General features: G+C 38.6%; 1 long non-coding RNA gene across 1 annotated transcript in view; it reads right to left on the bottom strand.

Moving 5' to 3' along the window:
• Positions 1-22,515, bottom strand: part of LOC128987293 (uncharacterized) — a 43,786-nt gene that overhangs the window by 9,630 nt on the left and 11,641 nt on the right. Inside the window, exon 2 of the long non-coding RNA XR_008490224.1 lies at positions 13,275-13,372. This is a non-coding gene — a long non-coding RNA (uncharacterized LOC128987293). The remainder of the gene's footprint in view (positions 1-13,274; positions 13,373-22,515) is intronic.

Here is a 22,515-nt window from a genome sequence, read left to right as displayed (position 1 = left end):
ATTTACGTATGCATTTTTCTTTTAATTAATAATTTGCGGTATTGTGCGAATGTTTGAAAATTTACTTTCTTCTATTATTTAGGTACAGTGGTAGAACATTATGTCTATTTTAGATTTTTTATAATAAACGCAAAGCATGAGTATAACTGCAATAAACATTGTATTCGTATACGCCAGCCCCGTACGAAGGACGGGGACTCTGCTAGTTTGTTCATATATGTAATTTTAGTTAAAAGTGATGATACTATCGGAGTGACGGTTTGAGGCGGTGTCAAGTTGTCGGCTGCATCGACGCTAAACCGCCACCTCTCACGCTCGCGTCTAGGTGTCACCCAGACAATGTGTCACCTCCTCTCTTTGGAGGTGACGACTAGACGCCTTCGTACATGACAACCTGTCACCTCGCACGCTTGCGCCTAGTTGTCACTCCGACTACCTGTCACCTCATTCAAACGGTGACGGGTAGTCGGGAACGATGCGTGACAACGTGTCACCTCAAAACCTGTCTTAAAAGGTGACGGTTGGTCGGGGTGACTGGTTGTCGAGGTGACACGTAGTCGCTGTCCCGGCCCCACTCAGTGATACAATCTGTTTCCGGTCTTCAAGGTAGCCCGCCAGTGTTTTAAGTACCGTCTTACTGATTCCATACTTGCTCAGTTTAGCCACTAGAATGTCATGCGAGACCACATCAAATACCTTGCTGAGGTCACATAAGTCGAGTTGCACGGACTCACTGTTTTCGAACGCATCAGTTATTATCTCAGCAAGGTTTAAAAGGGTAGTTGATCTCCCGCTTCTAAAACCATGCTGGGCATTGTTAAGCAGGTCGTGGATTTCGAGCCACTCGACAAGCTGTTTCTTCATTATGGTCTCAAATACTTTAGAGAAAATCGGTAAGATGGGGATAGGTCGGAAATTCGCCAAGATTTTTGGGTCCCCCTTCATATAAATAGGTATGGTCCTAGCAGTTTTAAGGCTATCAGGAAATATACCCTTTGAGAGGCAGGCATTCACTAATTTGGTGAGAGGTACCACAATGGTGTCAATCACTGCCTTAAATACAGAGCTAGACATCCCATGAATATCCTGGCTTTTTGAGTCTTTAAATATTTTAACTATGTTGTTTATAACTTCAGCAGGACTCACTTCTCTCCATTTTGCAAATTTGCAAGCTGGCGAACGGTCAATCATAGCCTCTGTAGGGTCAGTCGGCAAGACAGGTAGATCGGCAATTACACTCTAGAAAGCAAAGACATAGTGGAGGTAGAAAATTTTGTTTTTTTCAACAGAGTTAATTACCAATGTTGTGATTGGTAGAAAGTTTTTAGCCAAACACGACTTATATAAAATCTGTAGCCAACCAGAATATCCTAGCTCTAATTTGAACATCTATCAAGTTAAAAAACTCAGTCATTTAAAGGCTTGGCCAGTGAGCAAAATCAGCTGTGTTTCAAGATCATGTTTGATGAGAAACTTGTTTTATTTTCATTACTTCATTGTGAAAAGTAAGGATATGAGTAAGGGGAGTGGGGAGGTCAAACTGGTCAAAATTATCATTTTTGAGTTTTTTACATACTATTATTCTGCTTTTTAATGCCTTTAATTTGAGATCAATTTTATTAAAATCCGTCTAATAGTATTTTTCAAAATTATTTTTTCGACGCGCTGTACCTCAAGTGTCGAGAGTTTCAACGTTGAGAACTACTCAACGCTACTACTCAGAAGAACTACTCAGTACTTTGTATAGTACTTACTTGCTCCGTTTTGCAAGTAATTCTATTACGTTTTTCGCCGTTGGTAGAATTGTCTGTCAGCCGACTGCTCTTCACTGCTGCTTGTCCTGCCCCTATTTGGGGAACAAAATAGGGAATCTTGAAAGAAAGGTAGACCAGTATAGGGAGACAATGTCGTTAAGGGTAACAAATGTAAAAATAGGGTAGAAGTTAATGAAACTAGTATTAAATGTTTAAATTTGGCTATGCATGTTGTTTTAAATAATGATAAAACAGTAAAACAGATTGAAAATGTTGTAATGGATGTAAATAATAAATTGACAGAGTTTAAAAGACAGATAACAGATGAGGTGAAACAATACTGTAGTCAGAACGCCACAGAATTTAGTAAACAGACTTTAGACATGACCAATTTCAAATCCGGGTTTGAGCTTGAAAAGAATAAGTGGCGGAATGAGTTTAAGTCGCATGTTAAAAAACAGTTAGAAGAGGATATCTCTCAATACACGGCAAATGTCGATGAAAGGTGGAAAGGTGTGAAAAGTGATGTATTAAACGTTCGAAATGAGTTAAGTAGGGAAATCGCTGAGCTAAGGGGTAAAATAGGAACTACGATGCAGGATAAGGTAGTTAACAAAACTCACATTAATACCGAAAGTCATAACAGTGTTGAAACACAAAGTAGGGCCTAATCAAGCAGAAATATATTTAATGGACTTTCACGGGGAAAATGAAAATGATATTCACCCCATGTACTTTTTGAGTTTTGTTAAAAAATTCGACGACCTATCAGATAGTAGTTGGGAGATCAATAAAATAATTATACTGAAATACATGAAAGGTCCAGCAAATAAATGGACGAGGGACGTAGTTATGAGTTTAAGGACATATAAAGAGTTTGAATATTCATTTAAAAATAAATACTGGGGTGAGGAAATTCAGCAGAGTTTTGAGGATGAACTATATGGTAACGGGAATAGTTTCCACCAAACCTTATAATTTGGCTTTCCACACCTAAGAAACTTGCACCTAAAACAAACTAATCTTTTATCTCACGATGGCTCCCCCTGACCCAGAAAATATATCTAGTGAAAATCTAGCGCTAATTAAAGCTCTAGAAACACAGATTCAGACAACTGGACTTAGCGTCTCTACTACAGCCGCTCCTGCTCCTAATAATCCTGCCAAGACCCCTGATCTTCGTATCGAAGAAAAACAGACCTTGCTGCCCGACTCCGACTTTAAGCCAGCTTCCAAGCTTGCACAGACTATCGCTGTCAAGGACCAACTTTCGTTGCCTTTTCTCCGTTTTCCTCTGAAATCAATCAGATTCCCTCAGGTATCGACCTTCTGTCCTACCTCACAGAACCTCTTTGAAGTTGTCCACTTCATGGACTCCCTAATCAGTGAAGACATTTCCTTCGAAAATTCTGGATACCCATGGCATCCCTTCATCTCCTCGATCTATTTTAGCATCCTCTTCTACTATCAAGTACTCCGAGCAATGCTCTACGCTCGACAAGGCTCTCGCCACACCCGACTTTGGACTGAACAGCTACTCAAGGACCTCCCTCCCGAATGATTACCAATCCCAGGACCTTTGATGCCTATTTTTAAATCCATCTGCGCATCACAACCCGGAAACGACTACTTCGGACTGGTGACTCCCATCATTCCTGAAATCATCGGCCCCGCCTTTGCCACCGACGCTTACATGGCACAAGCTACTACTTACTGCTGTCCCAACGTTCCGTTCCTTATCGGCATGACGAATTCTCTTTTGAATCCTAGCCGTGATCTCGTTCCCGACTACGACGACCCCCAGTCATTTGCTGCCAGCCACACGCCAGAAATAAATGACATCGCCTTCCCCGTCCCCTGGAATATCGACGTTCGTTCACTAGTCTCACAACCCGGACTCCTGCACAGACCATCGGTATCATCAGACATTCTAGACACCTTCAACTTAGAAGGACGACAACTCATGCTCCCAGTCTTGAACGCCGCAACCCCTACCGCCTCGATCCCAGACTTCCTCCAACTTGACGACTCCTCATGGTTTGAAAACATCATTCCAATAATGAGAGAATACTCAACCTACTTCAAGGAAAGTTCGACGCTAGCAAATTGCAGCCCATTTGGACCACCAACTGGACTAGTTAGCACCCGCTTTACTACCCTATCGAGCCAGAATGCCAACATGAATCAGATCTATCAGCTTGAAAATGCTTTCCCAGGCACTTTTCCTTTTAGGGTATTTATTCCGTACATATTATATTTATATTATATTATATTTGTTGTCAAGAGAGCCGAAGCCCCCTGACTGCTTACCCGGTACCTATCCTTCAGGACATACCCGGGCCCCATGATGTAGGCCGAAGCTTACGCATCAACCTTTATCACATCATGGGCGGATGACTTAAGGTCATCAGGCTCGCCGGCTGCCGAAGCAGACCCTTCGGAAAGAGGGTTGCCCCTCAATCCTAACCAGGGATTCCGGCTGCTTGTTTAAGCGTCACTCCACCTGGGTTCCACTAGGTCGGAACCTAGAGGTCCATAGTAGAGCGCCCCGACGCATTTAGTGCAAGCAACACTCGGGACCTATCTAATCCCTGACAGGCAGAACCCGCCATCAATAGCCAGGAGGAAGGGGACCATCAGCACGCTGATGGGGGGAACCCCAACCTCCCATTTACACCGCTGCCCGATCGAGGCCTTACCCATTGCTGGGAAACCAGAGATAACCAGAGCGATAGATCCCCAGATACCCCTGGCGGGCTCGGACCCAGCACCCGATCTACTTCGTTTGCCCGTCAGACCCAACATCACTGCCAGGCCATCAGGGTTTCCCAAAAGGAGGCAGGTATAGAAGTGGGACCCACCCGGATGAACCTATCCACCAGAGGTGGCGACACCCTTGACTCAATTGAGGTTCCGGGAAGAACCCCCCACACTCAAGATAACCATACCGTCCGTGCTCAGAGACAGGGATTGGTTTGCATAAGTACCTACAAACCGTTGCCCTCACACTGCGGAAAGTTACGTTGTCCTTGAGTGTCCCCGTGAGCTGCGGGTACTTGCCCGTTTTCACCTCCAGGAAAGGTTACTTCCAAAGTCGAGGATTTGCCCACTGAATGCTGGTCGCACACAACAAGCAGGCCGAAGCCCAAAGAACCACAGACACAGGTAGGTTAGAGATTATGATGTACTTCCATCTCTCCTAGAGCTAAACACCCCTCCATCCTGGATAAAGGAATGTCACTGGGACCCGATGCCCAGTCGACCATGTCTGTGGCCAACTTGAAAATGCCGATACCAACACGGAGCATTTACCTCCCCTCTGGGGGCTAGGTATTTCACCTCCCAGGACGAGGCTACTTCCAAAGTCGAGGATATGCCTCACAAAATGTCAGTCGAACACAACAGGTAGGACTCAGTCACAACCACAGTTACAGGTAGATGAGGAGAGGCAGAATTAACGGCGTCACTGAGAGCTAAACACCCCCCCCACCCTGAATGGAGGGAATGTCACTGGAGGCTCCCCCTAAGGGGCTGGCGCTTACCAGTCGTCCATAACTGTGAGTCCATTTATTCCGTACAGGTGCCTCCAAACGAATTTCTAATTTTGATATCTTACTTTATAGTTTTTTACCTCCTGAATCCAAATATACCATTAATTTTCCCCGCTGATGAATATTTCTCAAGATATCGCCGTAAAAACATACCTAACATTACAATAAACAAGATAGGATGGATGACATTTACAAGTGGAATGAACTGTAGGTTAACTAAGCCTTAAGCCTACTTACAGCTGATTGTTTTCAACCACACGACAAGAACAACTGGAAGTAACAACTTTTGAACTTCATTAACTCACTCTGATTCTGTCACCGGCAATATGCCTATTGACGACATTTTACTTCTCTACAAATAAAATACAAAAACAAATACTCATTCGTACCTACTCATACGTGTTGCGTAGTGCTAGCTAAGTGTTATTCTGTTGATTCTGTCTGCAACGCCGTCGCCATCACAAGTTCAGATTAAGTTAAGTGAAGAGAGTAACATGGTTGATGAGAAGAATAACATCGTTGACTAAAGATAATAACATCGTTGTAGACACGTCCGCCTTTAACCACGTTGTTATGGTAGTTAGATGAAAAATATCGTGCTTTTTTTATTTCATTGTAATAAGTTAGTTTTTTAATTTCGTATTACAATATTTTAATGAACATAAAAACATAAAAATACGTATTATATACATATTGCAATTGACGTATACATGCCTTATACGTTAATACCCTAAATATACGTGTTTTACACGAAGTTTGCTGCTGGTTCAGTCATATTACTGTGTATTTGAAAGTATTAGATCATACATTCATGTCAATGATAATACAAATATCTCAAATGGTTCTATGACAAGTTATTCAAGAGTTGACCCATGATTGGCGCTGTCAGGAAGAACATGAAAAAAGCCCCCTCGGACTCGAAGGTTTTAATCAAAGGGGTTTGGACTCATTGTGAATCAATCATAACTTTCAAGGTAAGATCGCAAATCAAACAATACAACAAGAAAAATCCATAGGTGGGGTATCAAAGTGTTAGCACTGGCGTAAAATGTGGCATAACTCATTATTATGAAATTGTTGGTAATGGTACAGTTGAGGAAAACAAACTAAGCATCTGTTGTGTCTTAGCTGTTTGACTAGTAGACATTTTGCCAAAGGATAAGGATTAGAAATTATTTATCGACAACTGGTTCAACTCTCCTTGCAATCTAAAAGAGATAGGGGTCTTGGCAGTAGGGACTATTCATTCTGTTAGAATTGTTCGCAGTCCATTCAAAAAGGATAAACGACTTCTCGATGAAGGGCGAAGAAGTATGGATGTAAATCTGAACACAGAAAAATACAATATCGGTTGCAAGTGAGCTGGTTGAAACGACGTGCCTTGCATCAACATACGTAGTTGCAGATTCTGTTGACGAAGTCATGACATGGTCTACAGTGAAAACCCAGAGAGTTCCTGTCCAGCACTTGTAAGATAATATAACGACGTTGTAGATTGGGGGGGGGGGTCGAAGTCACACCTGGAAAAAGTGTCAGCGCTGATGATTTTCCTAATGAAGATGTACTAGCAGTACCAGGGACTTCCAGGGACACCTCCACAACCAGTAACCAGAAACAAAAAAGGAAAACTAAAAAGAAAACCAAAAATGAGTCTGCAAGTAGTAGTTCAGTAGAAGAGGATAGTGATGACTATTCAGTATATAGTGAATTTGAGTACGAAGACTTTGACAATTTATTTGAAGAGGAAGAAGAAAATGATAAAAGACAGGAAAAAGAGGAAGAGGATCAAGAAGTGAGAAAACAACCTGCTGAGGGAAAATTTAAGAAACATATTGGTAAGACATTAAAAACAGGGAAGATAGAACAGCAAGAAGGTCATAAACCGAAGCTAAATGATTATGTAGTAGTAGAATATGAAGGAGAATTCTTCCCTGGGACAGTGGAGGAGCTCAGAAGTGACACTGCTACTGGTAATGAGTATAAAGTAAGCACAATGTGCATGAGTGGTAGTGGGTGGAGATGGCCAGAAAAAAAAGACACCTGCTGGTATTCCGAAAAAGACATGAAAGAAGTTATGGCAAAAGAAGAAAGTTTTATGACACCTTTAAATGCCAGGGGAGTTTACAATGTGCCACTTATAAATAAGTGGCGCAATTTCAAGAAATGAAAAATGGGGTAAAACACCCATCTTAACAGTGTAAATATTGTAAATATATAGTGATAAGTGATTATTATTGAAACTAACGCTAATTTAACAACGGTGAAAAAAGCATCTTTTTGCGTTAAATTTAAAAATAGTTTGTATAATAAAAAAAATATAAGTGATATTAGTATTTGAAGAGGAGTTCATCTACTACATTTTAAGGTAAACAGTTTCGTTATACACAGAGGATACGCGTCCGGTAACCAGACGTGGATTAGGCGTCCGGTAGTGACGTCACCGGGTTGTGGGGTCCCGGAACGCCATTACCACAACGATACGATGTTCGGTCAGCTTTGTTCGTGGTGTTGTGGATAGAGTGCTCGGCTGATATCCTAGAGGTCCCTGGTTCGAAACCCATCGGTTTCTTTAACTTTTTGTCACAGATTTTGCTTTGAATGTAATTTCTTCTTAACTGTACCTTTTTGCGTTAAATTTAAAAATAGTTTGTATAATAAAAAAAATATAAGTGATATTAGTATTTGAAGAGGAGTTCATCTACTACATTTTAAGGTAAACAGTTTCGTTATACACAGAGGATACGCGTCCGGTAACCAGACGTGGATTAGGCGTCCGGTAGTGACGTCACCGGGTTGTGGGGTCCCGGAACGCCATTACCACAACGATACGATGTTCGGTCAGCTTTGTTCGTGGTGTTGTGGATAGAGTGCTCGGCTGATATCCTAGAGGTCCCTGGTTCGAAACCCATCGGTTTCTTTAACTTTTTGTCACAGATTTTGCTTTGAATGTAATTTCTTCTTAACTGTACATCTTTTGTTAGAATTTTTGGCATTTATAATTTTATGTTATGAAGAGAATTGAACCTTCATCTGATTTTTTTAATTATCAGCAAGTTTGGTTGGTTAGGTTAGGTTATGACAGTAACTGCCGGACGCCTAATCCACGTCCGGTTACCGGACGCGTATCCTCTGCGTTCTTTATATCATTATTTTTAAATTTTTTATAGATTTATATATAATTAAGGGTAAATTTCATGTTGTGGTCATTACTGACAAGACAAATGGATTTCACAATGCATATATCAGTGTCAGAACATTGGCATTTAGTAGACAGAATTCTTGATGACACGTAGCTTGCTCAATTGACCGACCACAAAAACCGTAGACTTAGCAATAATTGTACTTTGGAGGGACTGAGGTTGGAGTTGACCGAAAGGAAGACACTTGGCCCCAGTCTATCCACGGGGACACTTCGCCGGTCACCGGGTTTTTGGTAAGGCGATTACTTTATTAATATTTCAACTTTATAATTTTTGTGATTGTCCAGGCTAACTTAACTTTTTAAAGTCAGTGATTGATTGATGTTAATTGTAATCATTTTTATAATAATTGATTTCATTTATAATTTGTGTGAATAAATATTGTGACTATTAAATTCCTGTTTGAATATAATAACGTGTCAAAAAGAATTATAATTATAAGAGTTTTATATTAGAGTTTTATATATAAATTTCATTTGCTTAGGCCTACTTAAATAAAAGGAGCCTGTAATTATTTTATCATCAAATTTTATTATTGTCTTTATTATTATCTTTATCATATTGTCCATCCACTTTATTTGAATAGTGATTAAACATTCTTTTACCTCTCACTAAAGTATTCTTATTATTTAAATCGATCCCGGTTACGCCCCCAGTCACAATTCTAATCGTGGCAATGTGCACTTGACCACTTCATCCAGTATTCTATGCACACAAGTATTAATAATTTGATGGCACGAAGAGCTGATTTAATACTTGCATTAGCCACTAAGGCTCACAGATCTAAATAATCTAATACTCTAGAAGAAGAATGTAGCAGCAGTGATTATCAACCTAACTTTAAAAATGCAGAAGAGGGTGCTGAGACCAACAAAGTTAATGGTTCATTTGAATCAGGGGGTAAGCAATAATTTTAAAACATTCTTTTTTTCTCATTTATTATTATTTCAGGGAGAGTTCAATATGAGTTCCCATTTAGTTGAACTTGTATCTCATATTATGCCTTGGTACAAGCCTAGGTATCACTCATTAGTATGTCAGATCATTGCCATTCCAATAAGTAAAGTCTTCCAGATCACTGTTACTACGACATTAAACTATGTGTTGCTGTATGTATGACAACCAACAAGTCGTGTAGATCGACCCCCCCCCCCCCCACCAATCAACAACGTCGTTATATTATCTTACACGTGCTGGACAGGAACTCTCTGGGTTTTCACTGTAGACCATGTCATGACTTCGTCAACAGAATCTGCAACTACGTATGTTGATGCAAGGCACGTCGTTTCAACCAGCTCACTTGCAACCGATATTGTATTTTTCTGTGTCCAGATTTACATCCATACTTCTTCGCCCTTCATCGAGAAGTCGTTTATCCTTTTTGAATGGACTGCGAACAATTCTAACAGAATGAATAGTCCCTACTGCCAAGACCCCTATCTCTTTTAGATTGCAAGGAGAGTTGAACGAGTTGTCGATAAATAATTTATAATTCTTACCCTTTGGCAAAATGTCTACTAGTCAAACAGCTAAGACACAACAGATGCTTAGTTTGTCTTCCTCAACTGTACCATTACCAACAATTTCATAATAATGAGTTATGCCACATTTTACGCCAGTTACATGGTGAAATAACTTTGATACTCCACCTGTGGTTTTTTGTTGTTGCATTGTTTGATTTGCGATCTTACCTTGAAAGTTATGATTGATTCACAATGAGTCCAAACCCCTTTGATTAAAACCTTCGAGTCCGAGGGGGCTTTTTTCATGTTCTTCATGACAGCGCCAATCATGGGTCAACTCTTGAATAACTTGTCATAGAACCATTTGAGATATTTGTATTATCATTGACATGAATGTATGATCTAATACTTTCAAATACACAGTAATATGACTGCCCAAGCAGCAGCCTTAGTATAAAACACGTATATTTAGGGTATTAACGTATAAGGCATGTATACGTCAATTGCAATATGTATATAATACGTATTTTTATGTTTTTATGTTCATTAAAATATTGTAATACGAAATTAAAAAACGAACTTATTACAATGAAATAAAAAAAGCACAATATTTTTCATCTAACTACCATAACAAGTGATTTACGCACAACATAAAGAACCGACTTTTACGTGCAAAATACGTATTTTATATTCTGTATTAAATTATATCTCCTAGTTTATTTAATCACGTAATTATGTTGACACATTCGTTTTTTAACCAAGTCCTAAGTAATGTTCACTATGTTGATGAGCAGTTTATAAACATAAATCATGTAAACAAATTGGAAAATAGATCGGCTCCTGAGGGTAACTTACATTATTATAATTTTCCTATTTCAGTCAATATGAAGTAATCTAGGCCTTTAAATGTAGGGCTTAACCTGGTTAGGGCTAAGTTAGCATGCTCAATGAAGGCAACACTTTAGGAATGTTGTTTAGTCCAAGCAAAAAGGCTCATGAGTGAATTTCCCTTTACCTTAACAACTTTAACTTACATTCTGTATGGGCCAAGGCTCTAGGCCCTAGGGTCACACCCCGAATGTTCAGAATTCCTTATATGGCAAAAGAAAGCAGTGCGAGTTGTAAGCCTATGTGGGACACGCTATCGAGCACACTCTAAGCCATAGTTTGTACATTCTCAGATTATGACAGTCATTACTGTGTAGCTTACATTTATCAATGTCTAATTGCCATTAAGTCTAAGGAGCGTAGCTTTGTCTTAATCAAGGAGATCCACCCATATGACACTAGAAACTCCGATAGCATAGCCTACATTTAACTGGTCATTGACTAAGTAGGTATGGCTCAGAAATGTTTTCCTGTTTCAAGTGTAAGATTTTTCAACTGCCTAACTTACCTATTGAAGTTCTTAGGACCTTGTGTACTTCTAACTTAAGTTCTCTATGGTACTACATTTCTTCGAGCCACGAATTAAGATATTAATAAAATCATCCTACTCCGGTGACGACGCGACCATTGCTGTTGACGGCGATATACGAGTGGCGAGGCGAGTGCACACGGCACAGTTCGAGTCCTCTGCTGTCGTATTCCTTCGCGTTACGTCATGGTTGGACTGACTTGTACATTGCCTTGGCGCGGATTTGAAACCTTTGCATTTAAAATTGGTACACTGCTTTCTGTGCAAAAAAGGGTACGAGTATTTGTGTATCTGGTTTTGAACAGGGGGTGTTCCTAGGCATACATATGATATCATAAATTATAAGACTGTCCTCCTATCATGTGTATTGGGCGGCAGGCACTAAATATAGGAACCCAGGCAACACAAATATGTATATAATGCGTACATATGTCACCTAAAATTACAGATAATATACGTATTTTTTATACACTAAAAATACCAAAACAAAATATATTTATAATACGTATTGGGTCATACATATTTGAAAATTATGCCAGGAAACTCGTTAGAATATTTACAACAAGACTGTGTTCACACTAGACAGCAACCTAATCTATAATGAAGCAGATTTCTCACCAATGACGATTGGACTTGAATAAAGTGATTTATAGCAGCCTGTTCTTGCATGTCGTGTTTGGTATCAATCTTTTTTACTTATTTTTATATATATTTTAGTGTTATCTGCATGATGTTTGTGCATGTTTTTATTTCATTATTATGGACTGACTATTGTACGTCAAAAGGACCCAAGAGGATTATAATTTGTGACCTAACCTATTACTTAAATGTTGAATGGCCCAATAAAACTTTGATTTTGATTTGACTAACATCAAATGACAGCACCTTGTAAAAAACTAACCTTATCAATCACGCCATGCTGCACTCTCTTTCTTGGACAAATTTTAGGTGTGCCCATGATGTGAACATAACCTATTTATTATTGGTTCAAGATTATACTTATGTTAAACGTATTGCTGGTGAATTTGAAAGTTTTTAGCCATAAAAAAGATTAACTGTATAAATCATCTAAATAAATATTACACAAGTCTGTGTTAAAATAGAACTCTTAAATAATGATTATGATCATGTAAACAAGAAAAGAGCGCTCAAACTAGGATAGAATGAAAAATCTTAGATGAATTGTTCACCTGTCTCTATTTTATTAGTGATTTGGTCAATGTGATCACTTTGGAAGAAGTAATACAGATGGCGCCCTAATACGTGTTTACTTGCCCGTATTTCCGGTGGCGTCTTTGACACCCTAAACTTCAAAGGAAATGTGTCAATATATAACTTCTTTAGGTTCCAAACCCAGGTATGACTCATAATTACTTTTCATGCCAGTGCAACTTAGGAGGCAAAACAGCGCAACAAACTTGACACAACAAGAAAAACAGCGTGCAAAAAAATGTCTTCAGGCCTTTCAACTGTATTTAGTTTTTCGTTTATGGTATAAAGATTTATTTTATTCAATTAAATTATTGAAAAAATACTTTTCAAAGATAAGAAACAAACGTTAAGTATTCTTTTGTAATGTTACACACCTATTCAATTTTTGTTAACCATCAATTGTTTGAAACAGGGAATGGGAAAAAACTCATAGGCTGTTTGTTGTAAGAATGAGAATATGTTACTTTTCCATCAATTGTACAATATTTACAATAGTCATTTCTGCAATAGTCATGCACTACATAAAAAAATAAATAGTTCCATTTTTAAACATAAAAATAATATAAAATACACTGCTTAATTTTGTTCTCACTATTGTAATTAAAAAAATATGTACACAGCAAAGTTAACACAATACTTAGTCCCTGTGTGGTAAAGCTAGTGTGCCCTTATATTACCAAGTTAAATTTGCTTAATCGTTCGTGAAAATGTAGGCTAGAATCCTTCTCGTCAGGTCCTCTACACTTGCTCCACCAACTGCCCGCAAATAATTAGCCTGGAACATGAACAAACAGATTTTGAGAGAATATAATGTTATTAATATTTACATCAACCCACAAAGTCAACTCATGAATACATTTGGGACAATGACAAACCTCACATTTTTAGTATATTACAGAGCATTTCGAGAGCATTATATTATTGAGAGCATTTCGAACTATAATTTCGAATACTAAACTGAAGATAAGAAACCGTCCTGCGGACAAGGAAAACTGTATGGCTTTTCTTAAAGATTATAAGAATGGTCTAATTTGCAATGTCTATTTCAGGTCAGATGGCCATACAGGATCTGATTATGAAGACGATGTTGAAAATAAAGAATGTCATCCACCTGAGATTTTTTTTTTTTAGTTTATTAAGACAAAAATATGAAGCGAACATATAGGAAGTATGAGAAAAATTCGATATGCAATGGTTATTGCTAAACTAACAAATGCATATATAGAAAAAAACCACAAAATAATGATAAGAACAGAAGAAAATTCTACCCTGAGGTGAAAGCATTTCTAACTATAATTTCGAATACTAAACTGAAGATAAGAAACCGTCCTGCGGACAAGGAAAACTGTATGGCTTTTCTTAAATATTATAAGAATGGTCTAATTTGCAATGTCTATTTCAGGTCAGATGGCCATACAGGATCTGATTATGACGACGATGATGTGAATAAAGAATGTCATCCACCTACGAATTTTTTAGTCTATCAAGACAAAAATATGAAGCGAACATGTAGGAAGTATGGACACAATTCGATTTTGTTGGATGCCACGTGCAAGTATGCTCTTCCTCTATTTTTTTGCAGTGGTGGAAACCAATGTTAATTTTCAAGTTGTTGGTGTGATTATCACTCAAAATGAAACAAAGGAGGCCATAACAGAAGGTCTAAAAGTCTTTAGATCGTTTAATGGAGACAGAAATCCGAAGTAGATATTGGTGGATTTTGCTATGGAAGAAATATTAAGTCTGACAAAAGTTTTCCACGATTAATGTTCTTATATGCTCCTCCCTTAGAGGGTCGGCTTGGAGTAGGTGGACATCAAGAGCAAAATTGCCAGTGCCCCTAGGAAAGAGAGCCTAGGGAAGCAATATAGCCAATGCGCCTACCAAAAAAGAAATTGATGAGGGGATTAAAACATTTCAAAATTGGGAGTACTACAACAACACACCATTGAAAACGTACTTTAGAACAAGCCATCTTGTGTTTTTAAATTCAAACAATGGTGTTGAACGTTAGAAGACGTGAGACAATAGACCATGGTGGAAGGAAAATACAATTAAATTCGTCATAGTTGATGCGAGCCACCATCAGATCACGCTGATCCAAAAAATAAGATATAAAATAAAATTTTAGAAACGCTTTCTGTGACTGGCTTACATAACTAAATGTTTTTTAATAAAAAAATTGCGACGGCACGACAGCTGGTCAATAAAGATGGGATATCTTCTTCAATATCTAATAGTCAATGTGTACATTACATATTTTTGATCGAGTTTTCGACCACTGGGCAACCACTAGTTTTCTTTATTACATATTCCTTCAGAAGCGTCAAATTTACGGTTGGATTACAGTTACAGAAACATTTCATTTTAAGGTCTTGAGATAAATTCTTTTTCGGTGTAGAAAGGTCTTTCTAGCAGCCAGTCTGTAAGTTTTTTCTTGAATGTGGGTGAATTATTTTGCTGTTTAAGTTGTTCTGGAAGGAGGTTTAAGGTTAGCTCCTTTGTAGGATGGTCTTCTTTTGGTAAGTGATAGCTAGTGGATTGGAAGGGTGAAATCTAATGTATGTCTGGTGTTGTGATGGTGTTCCCTATGTCTGGTTTGTTGGGTGGCTATTGCATGTAGGATGGTTTGACGGGTGTGAAGTGACACCACAGTGAGTATCTTTTGCTCTTTGAACGGTACACGGCAGCTGTAATTCTTCTACTTAGGGACTTCTACAAGGAGATGTCCATATAAGCCTGTCCGGCTGGGGATGGCTGGATGAGATTGCCAAAGTCAGCGCATCTCCACTCTCACCGAGCATGGATTTGAGTTTTGAGTTGGTTCATGGTTATTGGCTTAAAATTTGATAATTCGAAGCCTCTTGTTGTGCTGGTAGTTTCATGCTGGCTTGTAGGAGGAAGGCGAGGATCATTTAATGAAGTGCAGTTTCCCTGGGATACAAAGTATCTGTTGAAAGTGTCACTGATCAAGCTGGGGTCGTTAGTGAGGTTGCCATCTACATTCGGAGTAAGTGGTTTATCAATAAAATCTGTTAAGGAATTTCTTTCTGAATTTTCTTTAGGCTGTTTTGAGTTTGTGCTGATTTTCATCCCAAAATCGGTTTAGATTTTCGGTTCTAAAGGTTTTTAGGATCCTGGGCATAGTCCATAATTAGTCCATATTTAGGATCCATATTTAGTCTTATGGTTTGGATTAGTGCCCGATAATGGTCGTCTACAGAGTGAATGGCAAGATGACAGAACAAATCGTGTGTAAGAAAGCCTTTATTGCTATACAGCAAGAAAAAAATTGAACATCTAGTCAGGTCGTAAAAACTAGTTCGGGTGTCCCCTAAAGATAAACGAGGTAAACATTATAATAGGCCACATAAACTGACAGATGACGAAATAAACTATCAAAAAAGTTACATATCATCTTTTAAAGGGCGTAGCAGTCATAACGGCTTACATTACTTAAGCAAACCCTATCTTCCCGAAGAGTTTAACGTTGTAAGGATATACATGATGTTTAAGGAAAAACTTCCTACATACAAAGTATCGTACGAATCTTACAGAAAAATATTTTGTGAAAGCTTCAAAAATGCTTTTATATACCATAAAACGGACACATGTAGGTAGCATTTGTGACCAGATTACTATAAAGGTCAATTTATTAGTATTGGCGTTAAAAAATGCTCCTGAATCTAAAACATGCTCCTGAATCTAAAACAGCGAATATTACGTAAAATATTAGGAAGTTAAACGTTAAAAACGAAGTTCACAAGCGAAAAGCTGAACAGTTTAACTTTGCAGCTTTTACGATGAACTTTTTTACTCAGATTATGGCTTTCTAAATACACTAAATCTCCCATTATATCCGGATGTAGAAATGAAATGAAAATCCTTCTCTATAGAGGCGAAAGACCTCACGGTCCTTTCTTACAGTTAACCTCTAAAAAAACTAACAATACTGATAAACAAAGGGGAGCACTTGGCCAAAAATATGAAAAAATTAAATCTTTTTATTTATTTTTTATTTAAAAGAATGGACTTTTCTGAATAAAATGGCGTTTATTTTATTACGATATCTCAATTAAAAGTGCTAAAAATATTTTTTTTACAAATGTATGCAGGGTCGATTTTTGTGCTCAAGGGTCGTTGCAGTGGCTCATATAGTAATAGTTTGGCATTTCTTTTATCACTTGATGGCAGTTATGTTGGCTAACCTGATTTTTGCTGTTGTACTGGCTATATTACATCAGCTGTCATCTGCATATTCGTCTGTTCGTGGTTTGCATTGAACAATAATATTGTCTATTAGGTTATTAGTAAAAGTTATTCGAATTTACATGGTATTGTGCCACAAGTTGTTTTTCTTAGTTGTGTATAGTGAAGTTTAAAGATGCCTAGAAGTACAAGTCTTGTAAAGAAGAGAAAGTTTTTAGGGAATAAGTACAAGAAAATTGAAACTATATAAAATGTAAGTAGGGTTAGGCCTAGGCCAACACCAGATATTGGACAGGCTATTACAAATGACAGTGTTGAATCTAATGGTAGGCCTAGTTCCTCTTAATCTAAAACTAAAGTGACTCCGTCTCTGTCTGTTTATGGAGAGAATGAAGATTTTGAGTACAATATTGTAGACTTGAAAATGTTAGAATCAACCTTACAAAGTGTAGCAGTGTGCGATGTGTGTCACTGCAAGCTAAAAATATGTAAACAACATGTTTCAGGACTAGCATGTAAAATCTCTATTCAATGTGAAAGTTGCGACAATAGTGAAACTATGAACAATTGTGAATCTGTAGAATCCACACAAGTTTTAGAAGGTAAAAATACAAGACTATTTGATCTAAATTTGAGATTAGTTTACGGCATAAGTGCCATAGGCAAAGGAAGAGCGGCAGCAGAAAAAGTTTGCGGAATCATGAATCTCAACCCTCCTGTCAACCTATATCATACTCATGAGAAGTTTTTAGGATCTATTTCAGAGAGTGTGTGTAAAAGATCAATGAGTGAGGCTATAAAAGAAGCTCTAGCTGGAAATGATGGCTGTAGTGATTTAGCGATTGCATTAGATGGGTCGTGGCAGAAGCGTGGGCACACTTCCTTCAACGGAATACTCTCTGCCACATCCTTCGACACTGGTAAAGTAGTAGACATTGAGATTTTTTCCAAATATTGTAATTGTAGTTGTAGGTTTTTGAGTGTAGGCCCACATGAGGAAAAGTGCTGGTCCAACTATCATGGAACGAGTGGTGCAATGGAGGTGTCCGGAGCAGTCAAAATTTTTCATCGCTCTCTCAGTACTCACAACTTAAGATATTTACAGTACCTTGGAGATGGAGACACAAAAGCCTTTATGGATGTAAGTGCAATGAAACCATATGGGGAAGATGTTGAAATAAAAAAAAATCGAATGTGTTGGACACGCCCAAAAGCGGATGGGGACCAGGCTTAGGACTCTGAAATTGAAAAACAAAAAACTTCCAGATGGGTTTCGTCTTGGGGGTAAAAATCGTTTGACTGATGCTGCGATTCTGAAACTGCAGTCTTACTATGGACTTTCAATCAGAAGAAATTGCAAGAAGACAGTAAAAGATTTGATATGGGCTGTTTGGTCTACATTTTATCACGTGACTGCGTCAAGCGAACGACCGTACCGCCACTCGCTATGCCCCAAAGATATCAATACGTGGTGCAAGTTCAACCTCGCAAAACTATAGAAAAAGCCCTATGATCACAATAAACACTTCCACCTGCCAGAAAATATAATGAACTTTATAAAGCCAATTTTCATTGATCTCTCAAAACAAGAACTTTTGGAAAAGTGTGTCGCAGGAAAAACCCAAAATGTGAATGAATCACTGAACAATGTGATTTGGTCATATGTCCCAAAAAAGGTTTTTGTTCAGTTGAACACTCTAAAATTTGGTGTATATGAGGCTGTCAGTACTTTTAATGATGGCCACATTGGTAAGTGGAAGCTGTTCAAAGAAATAGGACTCCAGCCAGGCAAACACTTTGTGAACACCATGATGTCGCTTGACCGAAGGCGGGTTACGCAAGCCGAAAAAGATTTTCAAGAAAATGAAAAAGATCAGAAAACATCAACACTTACTTAAAAGAAGATTAGAAGATCAGTTTCAAGAAGCAGAAGTAGACGATCCTTCGTATGGTGTTGGATTGTATTGAAAAGTAAGTTTTGACACTATTTTGTCTTTTATTGTTCGTTTTCCGAAAATCGATATTTTCAAACTTTATGTACCTTTTTCTCAAAAACCACTTATGCCATTTCCTTGAAATTTTTTCCCCAGGTACATCTATATGAAATGTATAAGTGTAAGTAAAATTAATGTCATAAGTCATATAATAATAAATTTGAAAATTAAAGAAATATAAAAAATAATTCTTTTTTTGGGCGTTTCTATGGATACAAAAAAAAGTTACTTCTAATATTTAATGGGTAACTAGTTTACTTCTATTTGTGTAACAAAGTATAAGGTTTAAAGAGAAAACAAATCATAATGATATCTCATATAGTTTTTGAGAAAAAGGTACTTTTGTTAACATGGTTGTGCATAGGGCCAAGTGCTCCCCTTCAAAAAAACAATTAAGATTGAAATAAACAAATAGGTGTAAACATAATAAACATAAATGCATATGTCTAACGCCACAGTCATATACACTTGGACTTGGACTATCGACCAATCCGCCACCACCTCCACGGCCGCCGACATTTCGACTCACCACCCATCACTTGACTGCTAGACTTTGTAGAGTGAAAATCTAGCTCCTCTACTGATGCCATCTTCGCAGTTCAACGACTCCGGAGGGACAGAGCGTCGGCCGCCTCCAGAGACGACATCGATTGACGATGGAGGGACTGAGCGTGGGCCGCCTCCAACGATAACCTCGACGCAGCTACCATCTCCGCTGATGAGGTTGATGAGGTTAGAGAAATCTTTGGAAACTTTGACCTGATTAGCATTTCTGAATCCTGGCTTAAGCCGAGTATTCATTCAAATGAGGTGTCTCTCCCTGGATATGTGCTGCAGCGAAATGATAGGATTGGAAGACAGGGCGGTGGCGTTGCGGTGTATATCCTGGAGAATTTAAAGTTCAAAACTATGTTTTCTTCACCATTGGAGTACTCGGCTGGGCCAGAATTCCTATTAATTGAGATTAGTTTATCTGGAGCAGATGCGCTGTCACTAGGAGTGTGCTACCGCCCACCAAGATCAGGGCATCTGCTCAATTTTGAAAATGCCTTGCTTAATGAAATGTTCAGATACAGTCATGTTTTGATCATGGGTGTTTCAACACTGACCTACATGGGTGTTTCAACACTGACCTACTATCGCCGACTCATAACTTTGAACACGGACAGCTGACTACTTTGTTTGAATCATGTAACCTAACTGTACTTCCACTCGATCCCACACATCATGTTGCCAATTCTTATACCCTCTTAGATCTAATCGTAGTGTCCAATCATCAAGATATCATTCAACATGGGCAGCTTCCAGTCCCTTCAATATCCAAACATGACCTTATTTCCTGTGTATACTCAATCAAATCTCCTAAGCCCAAAGCAAAGCTTATTAAATATCGGGATCTTAAAAATATGAATGTTGCACAATTCATGTTAGACGTTCAACAAACTCCGTGGCACTTCATTCAAAATTTAAATTCCGTCGATGAAATGGTTCATGAGCTAAATTCTTTCATATTAAATCTCTTTGACAAACATGCTCCCATCCTAACAAAGCGCGTGACAAAAAGAAGGCCTGTTCCATGGATAACCCCTGAAATCAAAGGTTTGATGGCTAAACGTGATAGCTTAGGTAGAAGAGCTAGGCACTCCAACAATATCGAACTAAAACAACAATATTGTAATCTTCGTAATCGAGTTAAACAGCTTTTGCGAAATTCCAAACTCAGATACATTCAGAAACTTTTTGAAAATCAAAAACAACCATCGAGAGTTTTATGGCGTAAAGTTAAAAGTCTTGGGCTTGGGAAACAATTTGATTCTCAACCAGTACACATCCCTCTAAATGAGTTAAACGTTTACTTTTCTTATAGCAGTCAAAATACCAATCAGCACAAAGTCAATAGTTACTTGAATGAATTAGTCAACTCTCCAACCCCGCATGCTGTAGGTTCTGATGGGATACCTATTCGCTTTTTTTTTTCAACGCCAGTGGCATTTCACACGAGAGTACGAGAGTTAAATGCGTAGTGGATGTGCCGGGGATTGAACCCGTCCCTCCCGCACCGAAGTCCGAGACGCTAACCACTAGGCTAGCAACACAACCACTTTATCAAAGACATCCTCTACGCAATCCTTCCTACTATCACGTTCATTTTTAATGCATCTTTGAGGCACTGTTCTTTCCCTTCATTTTGGAAGTCTGCCATTGTCCTTCCCCTAAAAAAGATCTCAGCACCAACCCTGGTTGGGGATTTCAGGCCGATAAGTATTTTGCCCACTCTATCTAAAAGGCCTAGAAAGGATCGTTCACTGTCAAATCACTGAATTCATCACTGAAAATAACAATCTATCTGATTATCAATCTGGTTTCAGATCAGCGCACAGTACAGAAACAGCACTCCTTCGATTGACTGAAGACATTAGACTTGCTATGGAGCACCGACAAGGAACGATTCTAACTCTGTTTGATTTTGCCAAAGCATTTGACTGTGTTAATCATGACTTGCTGGTGCAGAAATTAAGGGCAAAAGGGTTTTCCCAGAATTCTCTTAAATGGCTGAGATCTTATCTGTCAGATAGGCAGCAATGTGTGGAGGTTGGTGACACAAGATCAGACTGGATGACTATTACATGCGGTGTGCCCCAAGGATCAATCCTTGGACCACTGCTCCTTGACCCACCGAACTGCTCGTTGACTGTACGTCAACGACATAAACTCGACCTTGAACAACTTTAAACACCACATGTACGCTGACGACTTACAAATCTATGACTATTTTACTGCAAACAACGAAAATGACTGTGTCAGAAGGATCAATGAAGACGTCAACCGAATAGTTACTTGGACTGAGAATCATGGACTGAGACTAAATCACGAAAAGACAAAACCGATTGTAATCTGCTACCCTCGACTTCGCCCTTCAATTGACTTAGACTCAATAAACCCAATCACAGTCAGTGGCAAAACACTGCCATACTACAACAAAGTAAAGAATCTTGGCATACCGTATCTTTAAACTCTCCACTTACTTGGGACACAGCAGTTACGGACACACGAAAAAAGGTTATTGCCTCCATACATTCACTGAAAAGATTGCAGAACTATTTGCCACAACACACAAAACTTCATTTGATCAAATCACTTGTACTGCCCCACTTCAGTTACTGCAACTCATTGATCAATGACATGACTGTGATTCAGGCGGGTATGCTCCAGCGGTCTCAGAATTACGCTTTGAGATTTGTCTATGGTCTACGGCGTGAGGAGCATATCACGCCATACTACCTTGAGGCAAACATCTTGAAACTAAATTATGAAAGATTCATCAAAATTTTGTCATTAGTCTTTTAATTTTGAAATCAGGCTCCCCGAAATATTTTACATTAGATTTTAAATTTGTGTCTCAGGGTAGTTCACGAATTTCTCGTTCTTCTTCGATCACATTGCGTATACCTCATCATGTGACCACCGCTTATGACAGGGCTTTTGTTGTTACCGCTTGCCGTCTTTGGAACAGCCTACCCCTACACATTAAATCCCTTGATAAACGTTCCCAGTTTGTTGCGGCACTAAAAAATCTCTACTTTGAGCAAATGGTCTCGGCTGGCGTGTCCTAGGGCTTCTGCGTCTTTGCGCGATTGCTGGTGCGTATGCGTGTGAGAGTGTGGCCGTGTTTTCTTTTGTATATTCTATTAATTTATAATAATTACTATTTTTT

This window comes from Macrosteles quadrilineatus, unplaced genomic scaffold, assembly GCF_028750875.1.
Source record: "Macrosteles quadrilineatus isolate MER2022 unplaced genomic scaffold, UCM_ALF_1.0 Scaffold_2__2_contigs__length_208266976, whole genome shotgun sequence".
NCBI lineage: Eukaryota > Metazoa > Arthropoda > Insecta > Hemiptera > Cicadellidae > Macrosteles > Macrosteles quadrilineatus.
Note: the sequence above shows the minus strand (reverse complement) of the source record. Positions and strands in the feature narration are given on the sequence as shown.